The 7,763-nt window shown below is 43.8% G+C and overlaps 1 pseudogene; it reads right to left on the bottom strand.

Annotated features, from left to right (window-relative positions):
* Positions 1–5,284: 5,284 nt before the first annotated feature.
* LOC129498499 (SWI/SNF-related matrix-associated actin-dependent regulator of chromatin subfamily E member 1-like) lies at positions 5,285–6,501 on the bottom strand (annotated as a pseudogene).
* Positions 6,502–7,763: the final 1,262 nt, after the last annotated feature.

The following is a 7,763-nucleotide window of genomic DNA, read 5'->3' on the forward strand; positions in this document are numbered from 1 at the left end:
ATTTAACAAATCTTTTAAAAAAAGGAAAAGAATATGAAAGTGTGGATGCAAATTAGATCCAGATCTTTGGAAGAACCTAGGCAGGTGAGGGAGGGTTTCCCTGAAACTTAAGCTTTGTTCATTTTATTATAAGTTGGCCTCAGTTTATCATTAGAATATCTTATGGTTTCAAGCCTAGAATCTTAGTTTGGCCACTCTCTTCCTTTATGAATTTGGGCATGGTACTTAACTACACTGAGATTCAGTTGGCTTACTGGGATTAATAATAATACCTATTCAACTGAGTTGTTACAAAGTTAAGATAATATATGAAAAGATCAGTACAATCAGAAGCTATTCCCTGAATATAATTTTATTCCTTTGTTTTCTTTACATTAAGAATGGTACCAGCAATAGCAGTAGCTAATGTATTAGATGCTATGTTCAATACTTTACCTAGAAGGTCTCATTTATTTCTACAAGGTAGGTATGATTCTTGCTTCTTTTTTTTTTTTTTAAGATTTTATTTATTTATGAGAGAGAGAGAGAGAGAGAGATGCAGAGACACAGGCAGAGGGAGAAGCAGGCTCTGTTCAGGGAGCCCGATGAGAAGCAGGCTCCGTGCAGGGAGCCCGACGTGGGACTCAATGCTGGGGCTCCAGGATCACACCCTGGGCTGAAGGCGGCACTAAACCGCTGAGCCACCTGGGCTGCCCTGATTCTTGCTTCTATTTTACAGATGGGATAACTGAGGTCCCCAGAAAATTAGCAACGTGCCTCGGTTCTCACATGCTAGTAAGTAGGAAAGCTAAGATTTGAACCCAGGCAGTTGGACCCCTTGGGCTCTTAACCTCATGCCCTGAGCAGGGCATTCAGTATTCTTCACAACCACCTTTATATCAACATGCTGAATTCACTCCGCACCCATCTATGTTCTTGCCAAATGCTAAGCATACCATGACTTTCTGTGTACTTCATTTTCTTTCCTCAGGCTATTTCTTTTCCCTGAAGTACCCTTCCTCCCCTGTCTCCTGTGTTCCCATGGACTATATTCATGTGCTAGTATAACAATCTTTATTGCTATCACTGTAAAGGAGTTGCTGAGAGGGTTTTTTCCCCCATACTACACAACATCCTTCTTATGAGCATCATGAATGATTAGCTCCTGAACAATTGGTCAGTTTTTATCTTATGGGGGAATCTTTAAAAAATATAGATGCCTGGGCTGCCCACCCTGAGGCAACATATATGAGGATATTTGGGGTTGTGTTGAGATTCACTAACTTAAAAGATTATGTTTTTCTTTTTCAGCTGGTTACTAGAAGGTCAAGAACCAAGTCTTAGCTCTGCAATGTAGGAACTTGGGCTTCATTTTATCTCTTACTCTTATTTTTCCTTCACTTTTCATTTTAAATTATATGACACCTTGCTTTTTGTTATGCATTTTTGTAGGTCACCTAAATTAATTCTGCAATCACTAGAGTTGCAAATATAAATGATGATGGTGATAATGACAACAGATTTATTTGGAATTAATGGAAACTTAGCTGCCTAAGTATGGGCCAATCTCAAAATAGACATGGGTAGAAAACATAGGATGAAATCACTTTGGAATTCTTGAAGAAAAAAATTCCCCTCGAACCCAGGGACAGCAATCACCCTAGAACAACTCCATGGCCATGGCCAACTAATTGTAGTTTACATGTGGCCATTCATCTGATGGCTTTATCTTAGTTGGACACTTCTAGCTTCATAGGGATTAAACAATCTAAGAAAGGCATATTAAATGAAACCTTATAAGACATATAAATTCCTTTGCATATTTTAAACTACTGACATATACAAATACCCAGTATCTGACTCTACCCTCCAACTCTTATTATTTTCACGACTTCCTGTTCAGGTGTCCTGATCTAGTCAGGCAATGATCCCTGAGTGCACTGAGCACATATGCCAGGTACACTGAAGGGTTTTCAATTTTCCCATCTGCTGGCCTTTGCCCTGACTCATCTGAAAGCTAGCAGAGGGGCTGTGGTTGTGAAATGCCTTTTTGTCCTCACATTTTAGGCTCCACGAGGCCCCCAAATTGCAAAATGGAGAGGAGTGGCTGGAGAAAGAGGGCCTGGCGAGATTCCCTTGGTTTCCAGCAGGACTCCTGCCAATGCCTGCAGATGGTGGGGGCTGAAGGCAGGCCTCAGGTGGGGGCCCGTATGCCTTTGCTGCCCACTCAGGGCCTGGCAGCCTCGTGTACCCAGAACCTCCTTAAAAACTGATTATCCAGCTTGTCTCCTTTGTAAGCCGGCTCATTACCATTTCATTGTGTTGTGGCAATTCTTACCTCGTGCAATGAATATTGACTTCATGCTTGCTTTTCTAACTGAATTATAGAGGGGCAGTCTGAGGGCCCGTATTGCTTGCCCAGCTCCAGCCGCCCTGGCAGTCACTTGAATGGTCTCAAAGAAAAGCTGTTTGCTTGAGCATTTAGGGATAACAGAGAGCTGTCACAGGCTGCTACAGTGATTTATTAAAAGAGAGGAAAATGGGAGAAAAGACCCTTACTTATTTTGTGCACCAGCTGCCTGCTGGCTTTCTTCCTTCCCCTGTCTATCCCTCTCTCTGCCTCCTATTTCTTTTTCCCTCTTTTCCTCCCTCCTACTTCCTTCCTTCTCCATTTTCTTTCTCACTCTTTCTCCATATTCCTCCCTCCTTGCCTCTCTCTCTCTCTCTCTCTCTCCCTCCCTCCCTCCCACCTCTTTTGTTCTTATTTTTAAAAATGAGAGCAGTAGAAAGACTGCCACGTTCTAGGCACATGCTTTCAGGAACTCTGTGCCTGTTTCCTACACCTTAATGCAACACCCCAGTAAAGCTAGCCGGGTGCATAAGTTTATCCTAAGAAGCCTATGGGAGGGGAGGGAGCCCTCGCAGACATGCACATCCATGCACAGGTGCACATGTCCTGCAAATAGTGTGCAGCCATCCTGGGAAGAAGCAAGAGGCTCTACTCTGAACGTGAGGCAGGTTGTCCTTCCCTTCTCAGGCACCCCCTCCTCTCCAGACATACTGCAGTGGTTCTGACCTCCTGGTCCCCTCCTCTGACACCATGTTTGTCTTTTGAAGAGGCTGCCCCAGCACCATCCAGCCTGGGCTTCTCTCAGGACCGGGTTGCACAGAGGGTCTTCCCTCCTTGGTCTGCTTGTTTTTGGATCTGGATTCAGTTCCCTTGTGTCTCTGATAGCTACTTCCTGTGTCAGGACATCTGACAGATGCAAATACGGCTGGTGCAGGGGCAAATGTAACAAGTGATAAAGCAAGAAATTGTCTTGGACCACAGTTGCTGTTCAAGAAATCAACCTATGGACCCCTGAGCAGGCTGTGTCATGGGGACACTGGGATAGGAAGGAGAAAGATTGCACGCTGGGTGATCCTGGGCATGCTGGCCACTTGTGCACAATCCCGGGATGGGGGTGGTGTTAAGGGGAACTGTTCAAAATTAAGCTGTAAGGACTTTGTTTTCAGACCTTGTCTGGGGTGCAGGAACATGGGACTTTTCTTCGTGTCTCCTAGAAGCTTTCCAAACATGAAATTTCCTTGGAATCCTTACACAGTCTCTCTGCTTTGCTGCTGGAACTTATTTCTGCAACTTGTCCCCCTCCCCCAGCTCCTCGTTTGCTCTATGGACTCTGCTGTGTCCCCACCTTTCACTTTGCTTTTCCCAAATGCCTTTGGTCCCTCTTATCTCCCTTCATGAGGCTCTAATTAGTCTCCTCACAACCCCATAAATCAGTTGCCCCTCCTCCTCTGGTTTGCTTCCTTAGCAGAGGCATGCAAGCTCACCTTTCCTTTCCCTTCCCAGATGACAAATCAGCCATTAATCTTGGTTTCAAAAATGTTTATTGGCTGACTTTCTTCAGTAGCTTCTGAACTGTTTGCAAATAAAGAGGAGGGATTTTTGGTGACCTCAATAGAGATAGGCACTCACAGGTGGATTTATTCTCAGGTTTGATTTTTCTCCCCTTTTTTCACATTAAGGGTAAATATACAACTCTGCCTTTCATTGCTTGTGATTTTTTAGTTTTGAAAAGTTTTCAGATCTTCTGTTGGACTGAAATGTGTTTGTGTTACTCAGGCTGGTTTGTTGCTATGTATGCATTGAGACAGGGTGACCTGTGGAAATAACAAAGGGAGTGGTTTGACTGGCTGCTCAGTGACTCTGAACAGTTCAAACAGGGTGCTCCATGATGTTTTCATGGTCAACAGACAATGGCTACAGAAAAATCATCTAAAAGTTTAAGAATTGGAGTGTATTAGGTATCTTTGTCCGTCTTTTGGTTTCCCCTTCCTGATTCCCAGGTGTTAATAGTGCTCTGATCTCTGCTCTTGGGCTCCAGGAGATCAGATTGTCTTATAGTCTAGATTCAGTCTCTGGGAGGAGGGATGAATTTATCATTTGAGGTATATCTTTATGGATATAGAAAATAAAGCTGGAAAGCTTATGGGAAGATAGAAAGTGTCTCTTGAGGGAGAATCTGCAAAGACCTGGTTTTCAAATGTCATGGGTTAGAAGTGGGCCGTGAGAAAGATGTGGGCTGTTGGTCTTTAAGGGTCCATCTCTGCTTTAATCCAAATGAATTTGAGCCTTCGGCTTAGGTAGTGATCCCAGGGTCCTGGGATTGAGTGCCTGTGGGGAGCCTGATTCTCCCTCTTCCTATGTCTCTGCCTCTCCCTCTGTGTCTCTCATGAATAAATAAAATCTAAAAAAAAAAAAGAGTCTATATGTATGCTATAAAATGTGTTCAGCACCTCTGCCCTTTCCTTCCAAATGTTTTAGCCTTGTCAGGTAGGTGGTGTCTCCCCTACAACTGAAAAGTCCTTGAGGATTGGAATATTATTATCATTATATCAATATCTCCTTTCCCAGGATTGCCTATTCATATATATATAATTTATATAATATATATATTAATCGGTATATGGATTATAGTGAAATGCATAGATCTTTAGTATGAGCTCAATTATTTTTGACAAATTCATATCCAAATGTAACCCCAGAATATTTCCATTAATCCAAAAAGTTCCTTTGGGCTCCTTATCAGGCAGTCCTCCACCCCTTGCCGAAACCAATTGTTTTGATACTTACTAATGTAGATTCATTTTACCTATTTTAGAACTTCATACTATTAGGATCATGCAGTATATATTCTTTTGTATCTTACTTCCTTTATTCAACAAACTGTTTTTTTTAACTCAAAAAACAATTTGTTTTTCATTTTAAAAAGTATTTAGAACACATAAAACAAGGCAACATTTATTCTTTCTTCTCATCTTCTGGTGTGGGGTCTGTCGGTGGCTCCTCTACTATTGCACTGTTGCTCTCTGAGCCAGTGTTGCTATCACTGGTCCCTTCCTTGGCCATACTGTCCACCCCCTCCTGCCCGCTCTCCTTGTCCTCAGGAGTAGACGTGTCTTCTTCACCGTTCTGTTGGCTTTCCGTTGCTTCTTCAAGGTGTGTCTCCTCTGTCTCCATAGGGATGCTTCGCCGTCCTTCTTCTCCTGGGTCTTACTAGCAGCTGGCTCTTGCTCGGGAACCACGCTGCTCTGACTACATGCAGCTTGCTCTGCTGCTTCTTTCTCCCTCTCCTCTTGCCTTTTGCGAGCCTGTTCTTCGGCCTGTGCAATTTCAGCGGCCACCTTTTCCATATCCACTTCTACTTTCAAACCGCGCAACCTTTTAAGTTCATTGTTAAATGAATCTGTGCTTTCTAGGAACTTCCTCTTCTTTTCCTGGTGTCGCTCCTCTATCTGAAGAAGTTCAGCTTCTAGTTTTCACTGATGAATCATTAAGGACTGGGCCTGTCTTCTGAGGACCTGCATTCTAGCTGTTGTGACAACTGACCGAACATCTGGCACCACACTCCAAGGATTTCACTGATGAGGCGGTGGTTTCTCTGGAAACAGATGGTGGCTGTCTGCTTCATTGGAAAGTCATCATCATAATCATCTGGATCTTCAGCAGGCTGAGTGCTCAGGTAAGGTTCTCCTGTCTCCAGGCGAGACCGTCTCTGTCGACTTTCTTCCTCTAAAGCAGCTTCTGCACGACTTTTCGCATTTATGTAAGCAAGGTATGTGGGGGAATTATGCTAGGCCTTCAGAGATTCATTGTACTCTTATCTTTTCTGCTTCGTATTCATTTAAATATTCTTGTTTTTTCTTGCCACATGCCACCAATAATCTTGCCAATCTCCCACAACTTTAGGTCAGGGTTGGAAGCTTTTACTTGGTCCCAGACCTTTCTGCTGTACCTCGTGTAGGGCATCAGCGGCTTATCTGGTGGCTTTGGGGGTTTTGGAATCATAATACCAGAGGATGCTGTGACCCGGCTGTTGGTGCCCGGGTTCCCTCCCAGCCTGTAGTTGTTGTAAGCGAGATGACTGTATGGATTGTATCCCACAAACCCTGGTGTGCTGGGCATTTGTGTTGCAGGAGCTGGGTGGGAAGTGGGGCATAAGATGGTCTTTTTGACATTTTGGAAGATTAAGTTCTCAGTTCCTTAAGAATGAACCTGAGACACTGCAGGCAGAAAAAGCACCTGCAGCTCTGACCTTGTTTCTCTTTGTCCCCTCAACATACTGTTTTTGAAATTGATCCATCTGTTGGTGACTGCCATGGTTGGGCAGATGATCCAGTCCACAGATTTCACACTCCAATGGAAAAGGTCATTGCTACCAGTGTCCATGGGATACTACTTTTATCTGGGATCATTAAACTGTTAGGTCCTACTTTGAACAAGCCCCTGAAAGAAACTGCCTACCTGGGGCACCTGAGTGGCTCAGTCAGTTGAGCGTCTAATTAGATTTCAACTCAGGTCATGATCTTCATCAAGGGATTGATCCCTGAGATGGGCTCTGCACTCACTGGGGAGTCTACTTGAGATTTTTTCCCTCTCCCTCTGTCCCCCACCCCAAATAAATACATCTTAAAAATAAGACAGAGAGAAGAACGAAAGAAAGAAACTCCCTACCTAGTATGTATGCATAGGGAATAGGGGTGGGATGCACTGCTTTCTTCCTAGTACTTGGAAGGTACTTTTCATTGGAAGCATTATTATGTATAGCCTATAACTACTGTTCTTTACGGGGTGTTCTTTGTTGAGGCTTCTGTGGGCTGGCTAGGATACCTATCCTTTGGTCAGAGTGTTGCTCCTATATGACTTACAAATGAACACAGCCAGTTGAAAGTGAAGGGCTGCCTCGACTCTGGTTTTCTCTGTCCTGTTCCAGGGCCCCAGGTATAAGTCCTGGCCTTGGAGAGTTTTCTAGACATGTTGTACATATGTGTGCTCTCTCTGGCCTAATCCTAGGCACCTTAGGTTTGTTTGGACTTTGTCCCACATTCAGTTAATTCTTAGGGTAGGTGTTGTACCAGTGGAGCTGCTTGGGCTGGATCTTAGGCATAGCCCAGAAAGTCACCTTAGTACTTATTTAATTTTACTACCTTCGTGAGTAGTGCACTGTTAATTATTAATGTCCTATGCTTCATAATTGAAGATAACAATACTGCCCCAGGTTTTTTTTTTTTAAGATTATTTATTTATTTATTTATTCACGAGAGACACAGAGAGAGAAGCAAAGACATAGACAGGGAGAAGCAGGCTCCTCGCGGAGAGCCTGATATGGGACTTGATCCCTGGACCTGGGATCACACCCTGAGCCAAAGGCAGACGCTCAATCACTGAGCCACTCAGGCATCCCTGCCCCAGGGGTTTTAAGTTTATAGTTCCCTGAAGC

The sequence above is a fragment of the Nyctereutes procyonoides genome, unplaced genomic scaffold, assembly GCF_905146905.1.
Source record: "Nyctereutes procyonoides isolate TBG_1078 unplaced genomic scaffold, NYPRO_anot_genome, whole genome shotgun sequence".
NCBI lineage: Eukaryota > Metazoa > Chordata > Mammalia > Carnivora > Canidae > Nyctereutes > Nyctereutes procyonoides.